General features: G+C 39.2%; 1 long non-coding RNA gene across 1 annotated transcript in view; it reads left to right on the top strand.

Moving 5' to 3' along the window:
• LOC123362715 overlaps positions 1–14494 on the top strand; it is an 18231-nt gene extending 3737 nt beyond the window's left edge. The window contains exons 2-4 of the long non-coding RNA XR_006576531.1: positions 2667–2784; positions 10495–10572; positions 14351–14494. This is a non-coding gene — a long non-coding RNA (uncharacterized LOC123362715). The remainder of the gene's footprint in view (positions 1–2666; positions 2785–10494; positions 10573–14350) is intronic.
• Positions 14495–16160: the final 1666 nt, after the last annotated feature.

Below are 16160 nucleotides of genomic sequence, written 5' to 3'. Positions count from 1 at the left end.
AATCTGTTTCTTTTTACTCAACTATTTTTCCTCTTTAGTTTCTATCTCTTAGTAATTAGGCTGTAGCTACTAAAGTGGTTGTTGCTGAAGGATATTTTAGAATCTTGCTAGCTGAGACAATGAGAAATACTCCCTATATGAGTTGAGGAACCTGCACATAAAAATCTTTGATTCTAATACATGAAAGATGCACAAAGGTAAATATTTTGTGAGTTAGACCAAGACATGGTGACACCGATACACCGGGATGCACAAGTATGATATACAAAGACCGAATCCCCTCACTATCCCAAACAAGCACTTCTCAAAATGAAGTACAGTGCGCGTATTGATATACTGTATGCACAGTCTGTTACCGAAAAAGGCCAAACCCTGTTCTCCTTATGTAACCCACTGATTACAGGTCTTCCTCAATGCTGATCCATAGAGGATAGGAGTTGTTACAACCCTAAGTTACACAGAATTGGCTCTTTAGCTCAAGCTGTAACAGCTCGTGCTTTTAGCTCTGGAGGTCCCAGATTCAGTCTCTAGTATATTAGCCAAGACTACCCATGTGACTACTCACACAAATAAGACAAGCAGCAGGATATGTCCTTTGGTATCTAAATTATGGTCTTGTACCATGTTCATCACAGAGGCAACAGAGTACCCAGAGCTGGGAAGTGGAATATGCCAAAATTGTTTTTCAGCTGCCCCCATACACAGCTGGTTGGGATTTAAAATCTGAGCCAAAGAACCTGAACAGCAGAGCCTAAAACATGGGATGTGCAAATTCATATAACCAAATTACTCTGTAAATCTTGGTTTTGCTATAAAGATCCTAATCTACACCCGGAAAGTCTAATTCTAGATTTAAGGTTGTTTTTTTGTAAACAAATCTTCATATGAATCAGTTACTTATAGAAAAATTATATGATAATGGTGCATTGAGATATCAAACAGGCATCAGAAATAAGCATCACGTAAAACACACCTCAGTCTTTAAGAATCATAGTTATTATCTCCCCTTCAGTTTTGGACCTTCTTTTAGAAATATATGTGTATAAAATCAATGGACTCAGCAAGGAAAGGAAAAAAAACCCTATTATTGTTCCCACCGCTGAGCATTACATTTACTTAACACTTCCAATCAGGGATGTCTCCCTTCCAGAGTGAGGCAGAAGGCATTGTATTTCCCATTTTGGGTAGATTTACCCAGCTTTTGGTTTCCCTGCTGAAACATAGAAAAGAGGCAAAAAATGAGGCCTGTTTTAGTAAAGCAGATATTTTCCAACTGTAGAAGACTCCCAGTGTTTCAGTGAACTAGTGAGGATAAATTCCCCCCCACTCCCCACCCCCAGCAAAGCATCTCCTATACAATATGGTGTTATTCCTTGACAGTATCATCCCTGATCCACTGAGCCTCTGTGCAGTTCTATAGGGCAGCTCCATTAAGAGACTCTGTAGTTTATTCAACTGTTTAAACTGTATTGAGACTTTGGACACTGCAGCCCAATAATGTCGCATAGGAGTCTTTTAGAGAGCCGGGACCATGGCAACATTGTGGGGAAAGGACCAGACCAGTGGGCTTTGCAGCATACTGATATTTTCAATTATATTTAATTGTGGTTAATATATAAAGGAGCCTGTGCTGGGTTGAGCTAGCAACGCTGCTCCTTTAATTCAGTCAGTGCATTTGTACATATTAAAAACATTACACAGCAGGGGCTATAATTTCACATGCTGCCATCGCTAGACCACTACAGCAAAATACAAAAGAGACAGCATGCATGCCATACCAGTGCATGTCATGTAAACACTGCCTATAGCATGTGCCCATGCACTCAGAAGAGATCCAAATGTAGCTCTTCTAACATCTTAACACTCTCAAAAAATAAATAAACTTCAGCAATATATAACGTGATACCAATTAGTAGCTTGATCCAGAATAACTTGGCATTGTATACGGGCTTTATACAAGGCAGCCAATGAGATGTCAGATGGAAGAGTCTATTCTCCTCTCTGTGTGTGATCAACTCCCATTACTGGTAATGGAAGCCACATACACATAAGAGAATAATCTACCCCTTCACAAGGAAAGCTCTCTTTGTGAACTGAAGGTATATCATGGTTTTGGTGTTTTTTTCATTCTCTCTCTCTCTGCTACTGTATTTCTTTCAACCCTCCCCACTGCTCCAGTTACTCCACAGAGACAAGTGGCACATAAGGGCTTCATCATGCTTTCCCCCAGACCAGGGGCAGAATTCCACTTGACTTCAGTGGGAGCAGGACTGAGTCCATGGACATCTTTTCTTTTACTGTACATAGGTCACAATTTTCAATAATAATTTCTGTATTTCTATTTTTTTATTACAATCATTTTACCCTTTACTCCTGCCCTAAAAATGCAGAGAGGATTGATAGTTTAGATACCAACTGTTGCAGCTTTCATTTTACAGGGGTGTAAACATGATGTTAAAACCCTTGAAGTCAGAATGACTCCATATTTACACTGGCATATCTGAGAGTCGAATCTGACATTATAAGTATGGTCTTGAGTTACACCTCAGGGAACAGTTTGGACCTAAAAGAGATTGCACGGGGTTTTAAGTCATCTCCAAATTTGGCCCTATATATTTAGGAAGTGTCCAGTATTTTGCAACTCCACTATTTTTTTCTTTTTACAGCTTGCCAACAGAACCATAGCCAAATCCATCAAAGGAGGAAAGGAGATAGCAGGACCCAGGTGACCATTTTTACCAATCAGACAGGATTAGTGGTTTTCCAGGCTGAGTTACCAAAGAGGTGAGGTAATCCAGACGTGGATTCGCTTAAAAAAACAAATGCAACTCTTGGTGTCATCAGCAAAATGTTGATCAACACACCCAGATCTATGAAGAGGGACCAGTACACATGTGCAATGCATACAGCCCTACTCAAAACAACATTTTATGGCAAATTGTAAATTACCCCAAATAATATAGCATATATGAGGATTTGAATAAATCTGAAATAATCTGAATGCTGTCCAAGAAATCCTACCACTGATTCAAGATTAATCAACATGTAACTGTGCTCTTCTTGATCAAATGCTTTAGATAAATCTAATAATAATAATACCTGTACACCATCAGCAGGTTTTGTCTCACTTGAAATTTTCCTCTTGAAGAATTCTGTGCCGTATATAGCTTTCTCTCTCTCTCTTTCCCTTCTGTATGTACCATCATCTCTTTTTTCCTCTTTTCTCGTTGCTGGCTTACCCTCCCCTTTCCAGCTGCCCACAGACCTTTGCACTCTTCAAAGGGATGGTGTTTCTTCAAGGCCTGCTGTCCTATTGTCCCTGGGTTGGGCTCCCAGGAGCACAAGGTGTTCTCATTTCTGAACAATTATGAAAGATGAAAATGTTTGATTCATGATAAATCAGAGCTGGGGGACAGGACTCAATAAGGTTTTCATGAGTCTGTCAGAAGCACTGGCTTCCCCACTGCAGCAGTACTAGCAAAAACAAGTAAACAAAGATGTTTCTAGTCTCATGAAAGTACAGTATTTAAAATATTCATCCCTGTGTTTTTCTACCTCACTTATTCATTAGGGCAGAAAAAAAAAGCACAGAACATCTTCATTTGCCTCAATCATGTAATACAGAAAACAATATAACATTTGGCTTGCTAGCAACATAGCTATCGTCCCACATAAGCCAGGCTGCAAATTGAAAAAAGAAATAGCATAGGACACAATATAAGGCATATAGTGTGGTCTCTTCATTTAGGTTCTGCTCCTGCAAGCAACACATGCTTCACTTTAATCATGTTTCAGAGTAGCAGCCGTGTTAGTCTGTATCCGCAAAAAGAACAGGAGTACTTGTGGCACCTTAGAGACTAACAAATTTATTTGAGCATAAGCTTTCGTGGGCTACAGCCCACTTGAGGACTACTCACATGTTTAAAGTTATAAACACATGCCTAAGTATTTGCAGAAGCAGTACCTTATGCAACCAAGGATACAAATCTGGATGTTAAAAATTTGCAGTAGTAACCACCAAAACTGGGACTGAATAAGCCACCTGTGACATGTCATATATTTATTTCCAGTTGTGTTGGGATGTTGTTTTGGATTTCTGTTATACTTTACCAAAGCTCAAATACCCATTTTTCCCCATGACAAGTACCAAGTCACTGAGAAAGTTTCTCCCACTCTAGGAAAACATACATACATACAATATAAGAGAAATAGGAATGTCACAATGAATACTAGGAAGTTTTCAGGAAACAATTTATATTTTTATCTTTCTTTAAAAATTGGAGCCAACTTCTCATTTCAGTTACACCAGTGCAACTGAGATGAGGATCTGGCAATGGCCTTTAGTAATACTGTTGATGTCTCTTAAGAACTGGTGAAGTGATGGCATGGATTAAAAATTGCTTAAATAGATGAGCATGAGAATTCATCACGATTTTGTAAAGATCTTTTAGAAGTTTGGTGCAACTCATCCATTTGAAGTGCTTTCAATATTCAGTTTCAGTTTAGAAATGTGAAATCTTTAATGTGCAATGAAATTGTTACAGGGGCCACAGCCACTGTAAAAATCCTTTGTATTAGTTCTGTCATCCATTTCCTTGAGTTACCTGTGGTATAAAAACTTTCCTAGTGCATATTCTCTGAAGCTTAAAGAGTATATGGATCATCTTCAAGACAACTTATAGCAGAAGATGACTCAACTAAGAGAGAAAGAGTAGCTACAGCAGACACTTGTGCACTGGACATCAGACAGATGTGGGGATAAAACTGTCAAGTGTGAAAACACAAAGAGAAATATTGCTATTTTCTATTATTCACATTCTTCCCATGAGCTGTTTGCTCAGTTGCCATGGCATAGGCGGTGAGATTTCATAATTTTTCCCCTGCCTGCCATGTGTTCATGCAACAATGTGAATTTAATCAGTCCAGACAGTTGGTTGGGTTTTGTCCATGTGAGTGGAATAAAACTTTTCTCACCAGCTAAACCCACAAAGTATCTAAAAGCCATAAATAATCAGTAACTCCTATGACTTGCACCTGCTTGCTTTATTTGACTAAGGGTACAGAAAGGCTCATATAGAGCACAGAGTTCCCAAGCATCAATCACTTCAGATTGCTCATAAAATCAAAATAGATTTTAGGTTTAAAATATCCATAATAGTCATTCAGTATCTGGCTTATGAGTTTTTTCCCCATGGTGGCATTATATGTTAGCTGCATCAATGCTACAGACCTATTCCCTTAATAAAATCATTCTTGTTTCAAAGATGCATTTCTAATTGGAAATAAGCACATTTTTGGTGGCAAATACATTTCTAGTTACCTATTAATCTTCAGAGGAGAGGTATTCTTACAGTATAGCCCAGACAAAGAAAAGAGGTGGAAATGTTCTGAGAAAATGCCTGGGGAGAACCTAGGAAATAATATGAGAGAGTTCTCAGCCAAGGTTTATTTGCAGCCGAATATGTGCCAGCTTGTACAAAACAAAACAACTTTATGTTGTATAGCGTCTTTCATCCAAAGTGTATCCCAAAACCGCTTTACAGGAGTTAAACAATACAGTTACAGAGATAAATAATTGTAGAGGGAGAGCAAAATTAACAGGTACAGGCAAGGGAGAAAAGATATATTTTCAGCTGAGATTTGAAATGAGAGCTTCATAGGAACATTAGAGTGTTTAAGTTTTAACATTTTTCTAAACAGGACTTAGCCATGTCTGTAGAGATACAAATCAGCATTAAAGTGGAAAAAGCCAGGAAATTAAAAGGTATGGCTTCATTAACTCCTGTAGCTGCAAAATTAAACTAAACTAAACTAAAAAGCCAACAGGGTAAGTTAAAGATTGAGAAAGTGTCTTAATTTTGAAGTTCCTGGCTTTCTGACATTAATTCAGCTACATAATGGTCACAGGAAGTTCCTTTCTTTCTAAAGAAAGTGTTTTCATTATTTAGAAAAAATGAACCAAAACCTTTGCAGCTATGTGACGTAAATCTGGAGTAACTTCACTGATTTTAAAACAGGTTTATGTGAGAGCAGGATATGGCTCCAAATATCTTTCATGGATGCTGATAAAACATACAGTATCATCTATTAGTTAACCAAGGCTGTGATCCTACAAAGATAACCATGGGGCTGAACCCAGGATCAACCCATTCAATTCTCTTTAAAGGCTCAGGGACTTGTTTGCCTAATAGATACAATGCTGTATGCTGCATAAGTGTCTGCGAAAGATATTGCAAACAATCATGTGAGGATGAATTTACTTCCGGTGGGCTCTGTGTGGGTACAGGAATTCAACAATTTGGTTGTCTTTTCAAGATTGGGGACCAGCTTCCTAGGTATTTTAGACAGCTTTTTAAAACAACGGGCAAAATTCAAACCTGGTGTAAAACCAGCATACCCCCATTGAGTTCAGTTGAATTGCACCCATTCACACCAGATCTGAATTCAGGCGTAAGAATGTTTAGTTGAACTTTTAAGATTTTTTTTTAAATGGGAGAAATCTTTATATCTAACCTGAAATAAACTCTCCATTGTTAATTAACAAGCATGGCTAAATGTTTGCAAGGAGAAAAGCACTAATTACTTATTGTTAAAGGGCCTGCTCCTGTAACACTCAGGCAGAACTCCTGATGAGGTTGGTATTTGACTTGAGCACTTAGGTGCTATAATAGAAATAATAAATATAATTTTAATCAATGGAGCTAAATTGAGCGGTGGCATGAACAGCAGTGGAAGTGGCCAGAAGAAAGGGGTGTAAACATTAAAGCGGTGTAACTTGCACATATTACATATTCAGTGGCCATGCTATTGCAGTGTACAGGCTCAGAGGACAGCCAAGGGGGTGGGGATGGGAAAGCAACATCAGAGTTCAGGCAAATGCAGGCTCTTCCCGCTGCTACTTAAGTTGAATTGCACACCCAATAAATGCTCATGTGTTGAAATTATGTTTACCTAGGTATTTCCATAGTTACCATTGCCATAGTAGCTGTGTGCCTCTGTTTATACTTGACCATTCACACCTGTTTTCCAATCCCCTTCCAAACATGTAACTTTGCACTACTATTTTTGTCACTACTGAATTTAGCCTAGAGGCTTCCTAATAGAAACAGCAGAGAATGATTGCAATTTATTGTTACGACAATTCTAGCATGCTGTAACCCTACAGTTAAGGCTGAATAACAGCTCCCATTCTAAACCCCTGTTTGCTGCAGGAGCCCTGTCCTTGTTGCATGTGCTTCTCATAAGGTTTTCAGGGAATGATGAGTTCATGCATAAATCACTACTCTGTTTCACATGGAAAACACCATTTGCTGAGCTCATGACATTTTCTGTGTGCAGCGGTAGGATCCAGCTGCTGTTCAAAACTGTATGCAAAGGGCACATAAATTTCTGGGTGTCATGGGAAATTTTATGCACAGGGTGCACAGTTTTCCACACAAGTTTCTGAGCATTTTGTAAGGCAGGTATTGAATGAGGGCATGCAGAAGTCCTTGCCTCAGTCACTGCTCATCTTGAAGTACTCTCTGTCCCTGTGCCAAAGGTTTTGTGCAGCTCCCAAGTTTGACGGAAGAATGGTGAGAAAGATGCCTGAGACAGGACATTGCAATATAGACATATGCTGTCATGAGGAAATTCCTTTTCTACCTTTTTTTCCTTTCAAATCTTTCAAAATTGCGAAAAATACATTCCAGTAAAACTTACATTCCAAAAAAATAAGAGCTATGTGAAGCAATCATTATGTTGCACATTCAAAAGCCAGTACACAAGAAAATTAAAGCTGGGCACACCTAATTCTGCCCCCACTGTATGTATCCATTATAATACAGTCTTTTGTTATGTGTCCACATGCATTTTTCAAACATATATTATCTAACTCCATTGTTCTCAGGGGAGTTTTATATATACCAGAGTCGGGAGTCAGAGAGAAGAATGTGTCCTTTCAGGAGTGAAAAGTCTAATGCACAGATTTTGACCTTGTCTACACAAGAGTTTTTAAACTGCTAGTTTAGCTACACCACTGGCAACCTTCAATGTGGAATCAGTGTACTGATGTAAGTGTTACACTAGCACTGCTGCAGCCGCACAAGTGACTAAAAACCCAATCTAGACAAAGCTTTAGCAGGACCGATCCTGTCCTCTTTACTTCCACAAAACCCCTATTGGTCTGAATGAGAGTGTTGCCTTAAGTAGTATAGAATCAACCACCACGTCTATAAAATTTTCCTGGATCAATGAGCATTTTGCTACTCTCAATATGATTTTAATGAATGTAGTAACAGTCACACAAACCCTGTCAGAAAGCTGAGACCATTTCATATGAAGCAAGGCAGCAAAGTTTTCCACAAAACACTCCTATTGTTCTTTATGAATCTTTATTCTTCAGCACAGAAGCCCCTTTCCCCTTGAAATAGTATTTCCTATATTATGATGTGATGATCATAGTGTTTGGTTAGAAATCACTTTGAAAAACAGTAAAGGAAAAGTTACAAAAAGACAGTGCCAGAGAAATCTTAACCCTGTAATATTTGTTAGTATAGGACATTGGAAAGGTTTCTTGAATTGATCTACGCAGAAAAAAAATGTTAACCTTCATGGAGTGATCCTAGATGTGCTTTTCAAAGTACCTAATATTTTTCTGGCCACCTCCAGTATGTTATTTAAATGCTGATAATCTTGTTCTTGGTAATTTCAATGAGCCACAGCAGACATATAATGCTTCCTCTTTTAATAGGTGCAAAGTGAGTTATTGTCACAAAGCATATATGAAAAAGGGACGTGAAAAGAGAATCCTGTCTAATCTCTATAATAAGGGCTTGTGAGGGTGCTAACATGGTCACCTGAATTATGCATGTCTATTGTGTTCAAATATCATAAATCGATGCATGAATACCATCCAAATCATTTTCAGTTCATGAACATTTATATACAGAGCTCTTGAGCACTGCAAAGACAATTAGTCATATTTGTATGCCGGAATTAATTGAGAGTGAGATGCGGGAGGCAGAAAGAGAGAACAAAGAATGCTTTTTGTCAGTTCTTCCAACTGACAGGGATAATTAGATATATGAAATTGAAATTCCTCAGCAGGGGGTTTCTGTTGACAATGAATTTTCTTTTGATTCCATTCTGTTATTCTTTTATGCTGTCATCTGTGGCAATTTGTTATTCAGCTTGAAGCTTAAAAAAGCAAAGCATTCCGCTTTTATGAGTAGATGATGTCAGTTTGTACACTGCTGGGAAATAGATATTAAATGTAATCTTTAAACTAAAAAAAAAGAGAGAGAGAAAATAAAATCAGTTAAAGAGACAGTGCTCTGTTTACGCAGCCCTCCAAGTAAAACTTTGTAAGGAAGAGGCAGAACTTGCTTTGATGCTTTTTACTGTTGCTTAGGCTGCATTAATGTTGCAGTTTTGCTGGAAGTATAAGCCATGCTGCCGAACAGAGTAAAGATTCACCCCTGAGAACAGCAACTACGTAATATTAAAAAGACAGTGGCATCCCCACTGACGTGGATGTTTACTAATATATAATGTACTGCTAACACCTACTTATGCCATATCCATAGTGTATTAATTCGTATTTCCAATTTGCCTAGCTCCTCACCTAAATTCAGTCAAAACCTGGAAAAATATTCTCTTCCAAACTATAAAGTGAAAATCTGTTTAGAATTGTGGTGCCTGATTCTGCAGCCTTCCAATGCCTCCAGTCCCCAGCAACTTCAATGGGAATTCTATGCGCAAAGCGATTCCAGAATCTGGTCTTTTGTTAATGAAAATTCAGTTTCATTAAAGCCCTTGTCCCTTTCCTGGCCATCTCACCTCTGCTTCTCAGATCTCCTCCGGACAAGCCACCTCTGAAAGGCCTAATATCCGCATGGACATCTGTTCTAAAAATGGATACTTTATATAACTGTCTACCAAAACAATACACAGCAATTTGCTCTTTACAGAGTGTCCCATTTATGTGTTTATCCTCTGTGTAGTTTTGACAAGTTTTGGTATGTGTATATGAATATGTGCATAATACACAATATATACTTATAAAACACAGAAGTCTCTATAAATCTGTGCACACATATACAGATGTAATGAGCTATGACCTTCCTAGCATATATTTTTACAAGCATTACATGGAACCTATTATATGGAAAACCCTCACTGCTTCTCCTTCACCCTGCCTCTTCCATTGGAGCTGATCTTGTCTAGTTTTCCTGGCTTTCTTTTGCCTCTCTGCATTCCCTCCTCCAAAACCCCGCATTGTTTGGCTGTTTGTTATTTTTCATACTGACAGTTTCTTCTTCAACAGGCATCTCGGTGACTGTGGCTTTTATTATATTTTATGTTTTTTTTTTTTTTACTGAAGCAAAACCCACACACAGTGTTATGATGTAGTATATATTCCAGTGAACTACTGTGAGTCTAACTATACCATACGGCATGTCATTAAACATAGCAATATTTAACCCATATGTATTACTGTCTCTGCATCCTCAGAGCTTTCTTTACAGATGCAGTTTTATCTTTTACTTTATGGAAGAAGGCCCTGTTTAACTAGTTCTGCAACCTTAGAAGGTAAGGTAGCTGAATTTATATATTTGGAGTGGATTTTAGTGCTAGTGAAAAATAGTGGGTTGACCAGTGTCCTTTGTATATACACACAACAGCTATAGAAAGGGTGTGTAAGCTTCCCCAACATGTCCCAGTAATGAACTAGAAGGAACACCTCTTCATATGAAAGGTTAGTCGACATGGCTATTCAGTCTTTGGTCCTTCTGCTGAGACTTTCATGAAGACTGCTACTGGTAATTGTGGTTTCTGTAACTTGGCACATGTCCACGGGGAAATGCATTAATGCCATGAAGTCATTTCATGTAGATAAAATTTATTTGTTCACTACTGACCTTGGATGAATTTGAACTAGTGATTTAGAAATTAATCACTATATTTTCTTACCTCCATCCTGCCCTTAAAATAGCAGCATAAATATTCTATTAAAGCATTAGTAATTTTTTGGCTTGTCTTTCATCCCAAGGTGAAATTATATATATGGGGCATGTCATTTACCTATGTACAGGTGTAAAAAAAGAAAGTTTGCATTTGCAATGGATTTTATGGTTAAAGTTTTGCTTTCAGGTCAATATAAAAGCAGTGGTCCAACCAGTGCGCAGTACTGAATACGTCTGTCTGGTGCTGTGTGAGCCATTCAGATTTACTGAATAAGGCCACACATCCTGCAACGGACTGCACGTGGTTCCCCCCCTATTGCTGCCCAGAGCCCATGACTTCTATAGGGCTTTGTGCAGATGCATTACTGCACTCACATGCAGTCAGCTGCGGGATCAAAGCCTAACTTACCGGATTCTTGTCCACAGTCATTCTTCTTTCCAAGAAATTATTCTGATTTTGTCTTCCCTGTGAAGAGGAAGGTACTTTCAGTAAGAAAAAATGAATACCCACCTCTCTCTGAGAAGCTTATTTGGAAAGTGTGAGTTTAGCCCTAAGATCACAGTGCAGCCCTTGCAACAAGTTTAGCTATACAATCTATTTTTCTGGAGAGTAAACATATTGATCGAGGATAATTAAAGCCCATAAAAATCTTTAGGTGGACTGACACTTTTGTGCACTTTATCAAAATAAGGTTAGCTTGGGAATGACATCCACTAAAGTTTTGAGGGGGGAAAAAACACATTTTTTTCCATGTGTTGGTATAAATCTGAGTGAATCCAACAACCTGGAAAAGTTCTCAGATGATCCTAAAGACATCTAGAAACTTGGGTTAATAGTAGTGCCAGGTGAACCTCAGAAGAGCTGGATGTTCTGATAAGAATTACATCAGTCTGAAAAATCAGAAGAAGCTGGAAAGTTTTACTTACTGACTTCAGCTTCTTTTGTGGTATTTCAATACCTCCCATCAATACCAAGAAAGAGCAAGAGTTCATAAGGGTTTTTTGTTGTTGTTGTTGTTTTGTTCCTAAAAGGTTAGCAGAATTTTTAAAAATGTTTAAAGATTTGGTATAGATTCTGGAAGAAGGTTTGGGTAATTTCTAAACTGATTCCCTCATCCTTACTTAGTTAAGTCAACTATGAGACTTAAAGAAAAGAAAAGACTAGGGTTTAGTTATGAAGGATAGTTTCAATTAAGGCCCAGATTGCCATTCCTTGTATTTCTAAAAGATACAATTCACAACATTAGTGTAGAACTTGTTTGAAGATTGTGGTCAGTGCTTCAAATCACTGACTTAAAATACTCTCCCCATCTTCAGAGACAATCTAGTCTATCAGCGCTGCCATCTCTTTCTGTCCTTTGTTTTGTAAAGTGAGCTACACAAGCAGAGGAGCTGTTCATATAATCTTTCTCAAGAGCAAATTAAATTACTATTGCATGGCTGCTCTGCCATAAAAGAAGGGAAGTTATTATTTGTGGCCTTCCTTCCCACATCCAAATATAATTTTGTAAGTTGATTGGTAAAGTGAGCAGCATTATCGGGTACTCTAGCTAATCAGGAAGGCATACAGATTTCCCTTTCACATTTTCAAAAAGCAAAAGCAAGTGGTTAAAGGTTAAAAAAGCCCTACTCATATAACACTTATTTTACAGAAATAATAAAACATGTTCTAAGTTAACAGAGTGACTCTCCTCTTTTTTGTTGTTGTAGATAATACATGGAGGCACCCTGTTTACAACTGCAAATGTCCAGTGCTTTTAAATCCTGGCAAATGCTCACGTCTAGCTTTAGTTTACCATCTAAATAAACCCACCTTTTCTAGACTGTTCGCTTTCACTTTCTATGTTGAGTCTAACTTCTGAGTAAGTGCTGTTGTCTAGATTTTCATTTCAGAACTGCTTTTCTCTTTCTCATTCTTATAATTCTTGCAGGAAATTTTCTCTAGATGATGTGCACATCCTTGCCATCAAAGTCACTCGTTAGAGGTTGCCAAGGAGGTCTAAGAAGAGTGCCTCTGATGTCCTCCAATTGAGAAATCAAGTGCATCATAATTTCCCTTGTCTTTACTGGCCAGAAATGGAGTAGATGGCTTGGGGGACTGATAGGGGGGATCTGAAAGCTTCAGCTTGAGGGCAGTGGTTCAAATATGATCATATTGGTAGTGATTCAGAGTCATGACCATCTGGCAGCTGTTTGATGATCTAAGTGAAATGGGTTCATTTGATAGAGCACAGGTGTCTACATCACAAGCAATGCTAAGGGCTAGATCCACTTAGGAGATGGACCCAGCATTGCAATGACTAGTGATTTGGTGCCCTACCACCTAGTGGAATCCAGAGTCCCAAGTTTTCAGGCACCCATGCTCCCTATACAATTCATGGGAAAAGTTAGGTACCTAAAAGTGAGATTCACAAAAGCCAGTATGCTGAATAGGGAGCTGCCTAAGCCAGCCAATAGGAAATGCTGAGGAGAGGGAGGTGGCTCCAACTCAGAGGGCACTTCAGCCACAAATCCTCTGCTGAAGTTAGGAAACTAAGCAGTTTCTTGCACAAAAAATACACCTGCTGGTGCCTTTATAGCCTTCCTTTAGTCCAGTGGTTAGAGTACTTACCCAGGATGTGGGAGACCCAGGTTCAAATCTCTTTTTCTGCCTTATATAGAACAGGGATTTAAACTCAGGTCTCCCATCTTCTAGGCAAGTCCCCTAACCACTCAGCTATGGGGTATTCTAGAGGTGTCTCTCCAAATCTCCTGTTGAAACCCCTGTGTATGAAATATTTAAGACAGTGGGCCATGTAGGTACAGCTGAGTGGTGGCTTTGAGCAGGGCCGGCTCCAGGCACCAGCATTCCAAGCGGGTGCTTGGGGCGGCATTCTGCAAGGGGCGGCAGTCCCTGTGTTTTCGCCCCAAAGCAGTGCACCGAATTGCTGCCGTGGACAGCGGGGGCAGTCCGTGCGCCTTTAGGCCGACAGGCGCGTTTCCGCGGTGGTGACAATTCGCCAGCAGCTTCTATGTTTAACTGTCTGCAGCTGCTTCAGCTAAACATAGAAGCTGCTGCCGAATTGCTGCCGCCGTGGAAATGCGGCTGCCGCCCTAAGGGTACAGGGACTGCCCCCGCTGTCCGGCGGCAATTTGGCCGCTGCTTGGGGCGGTGAAAACTGTAGAGCCGGCCCTGGCTTTGAGGATGTAAATTTTGGACTTAAGCTCCTAAGGCAGCAGTTGGGCATTCAAATAGGAAAACACTCATGCCAGCAGTCCCATTGGATTCTGTTCAAAAATTTTCTCAGATGTGAGCTGTTGTATAATTGGGCCCTAAATGACACCATCGTTCACTCTTCTTCTCAGCAGAGAAACCAGGAACTGAATAGGCATAAATACTTAACTATTCTCATTGATCTTTTCAGGTCAGAGAAGAGGCATGTGGGCAGGACAACATGCAGAAGCTTGCACTGCCACTGCACATGCTTTACCTGATGTGCAGCTAAAGGACTTCATTCTCCACCTACAGACAATTCTGTTACTTTTCATGAACATATAGTTCACTTACATTCCCCAAGCCAGTGTTAGGATTATTTCACTGTTACTACAAAGTTTGTTGGTATTTTTATGAGTAAGCTCTGAAAAGTAACATTTGACCAAAATCTCTGTTCAGTTACATGGTTGTTACTAATCTTCTCATACAATCATACATGTTAGAGAGAGAAAAGAACTGTTACGTCATGTAGCCTATCTTCTTGACAGTGCAGGATTGTTCCTTATTGTGTATTTACCAATGTGTTGTCCAATCGAGCTTTTAAATGTCCCATGTTAAGAGGCTTCTACCATTTCAAGCAGAGATTGTTCCACAAATGTAAACACCTCACAATCAGGAAGATTTACTGGTACTTAGCCTAAAATTTCTCTTTCTTCATTTCATTCCTTTTCACCTTCTTATACTATCTTAAAACACGTCTTCCCCAATATTTGTAGACCATTATCATGTCCCCTGCTTAGTCGTCATATTTATCTCTTTTGCTCCTACAGGTTTGTCTGTTTAGTCCCCTAAACTATTTTTCTTTTTGCTCTCTTTTCTAGCCTCCATCCAATTTACTGCTATTTTTCTGATAACCAGGTGCTCAGTAACAAATACAATACTCCTGGTACAGTTTCACCAAAGCTGACAGAACCATGACTTCCCTGCACTGTGACAGAGTGCTTGTGTATATCCAGCTTTAAACACTGCCACATTACCTTTCATGAGTGCATAATTCACTTACCTTTCCCTGAGCTGCTCTTGGGATTACTTCACTATCACCACAAAGTTTGTCTAATTTACTGTGCACTATTAACTCAAGGTCTCCTTTGCCATCACTGCTTTCAAGATTTTTCCCACCCTTTGAATATATTTGTTTTATGTTTACATTTATTTCATCTCCATAATTAGATCCCTGTTTTCCAAAACAAATCTCTTTTTTATTTTCTGCCCAAGATTCTAATCTCCAGCTTTTTGTGTGTGTTATTTCTCAGACTTTGCTGATGGGTGCAATTCCTGTCCATTTATTACCATCTGCAAATTGTATTAAACTCTTGTTTACTCTCTTATAGATAATTAAGGAATATATAAAAGACCAAACCCTAATACAGATGTCTGCAGCACCTCATCGCAACTCACTGCTTTGTCATGTGGATTGAAAAGTGGATGACAAGGCACGAAGACAACAGCAGTGTTTAGAGCCAAGCCACTTTTAATTATTTTTAAAACAAGAGTGAAAATGTGCCATCACCTCAGGAGGGGGGGCGGGGAGGGGAAGAGAACTAAGGAAAACATTATTTAGATTGCAAACTCTTTGGGACAGAGATTGTCTTTCTGTTCTGTGTTTGTACAGCGCCCAGCACAATGGGGTCCTTGTCCCTGACTGACTAGGCACTACGATAATGATGATAACAGAGCAAAGAGTAGTTACCGGCCAGGAGAGAGAGAAGATGCAATATACAGCAGCGTACTACAATATGGCTACCCTAGGGCTGCAGCTCCTTGTGGCTGCCAGATTTAAAGGGCCAGTTCCCAGGAAGGCATTCTGGGGAAAAAAAGGTCTTTAAAAATGCAATGTTAAACAGTTGACTAAAAATCAAAATACATATATAAGTTTCCTTCAGTACTTTTATAATTACATCCCTGACCCCCCTACCTCTCCCCTCCCCCAAAATCCTTGCAACCTAAGCCAAGCAAGTAAT

This window comes from Mauremys mutica, chromosome 2, assembly GCF_020497125.1.
Source record: "Mauremys mutica isolate MM-2020 ecotype Southern chromosome 2, ASM2049712v1, whole genome shotgun sequence".
NCBI classification, from domain to species: domain Eukaryota; kingdom Metazoa; phylum Chordata; order Testudines; family Geoemydidae; genus Mauremys; species Mauremys mutica.
Note: the sequence above shows the minus strand (reverse complement) of the source record. Positions and strands in the feature narration are given on the sequence as shown.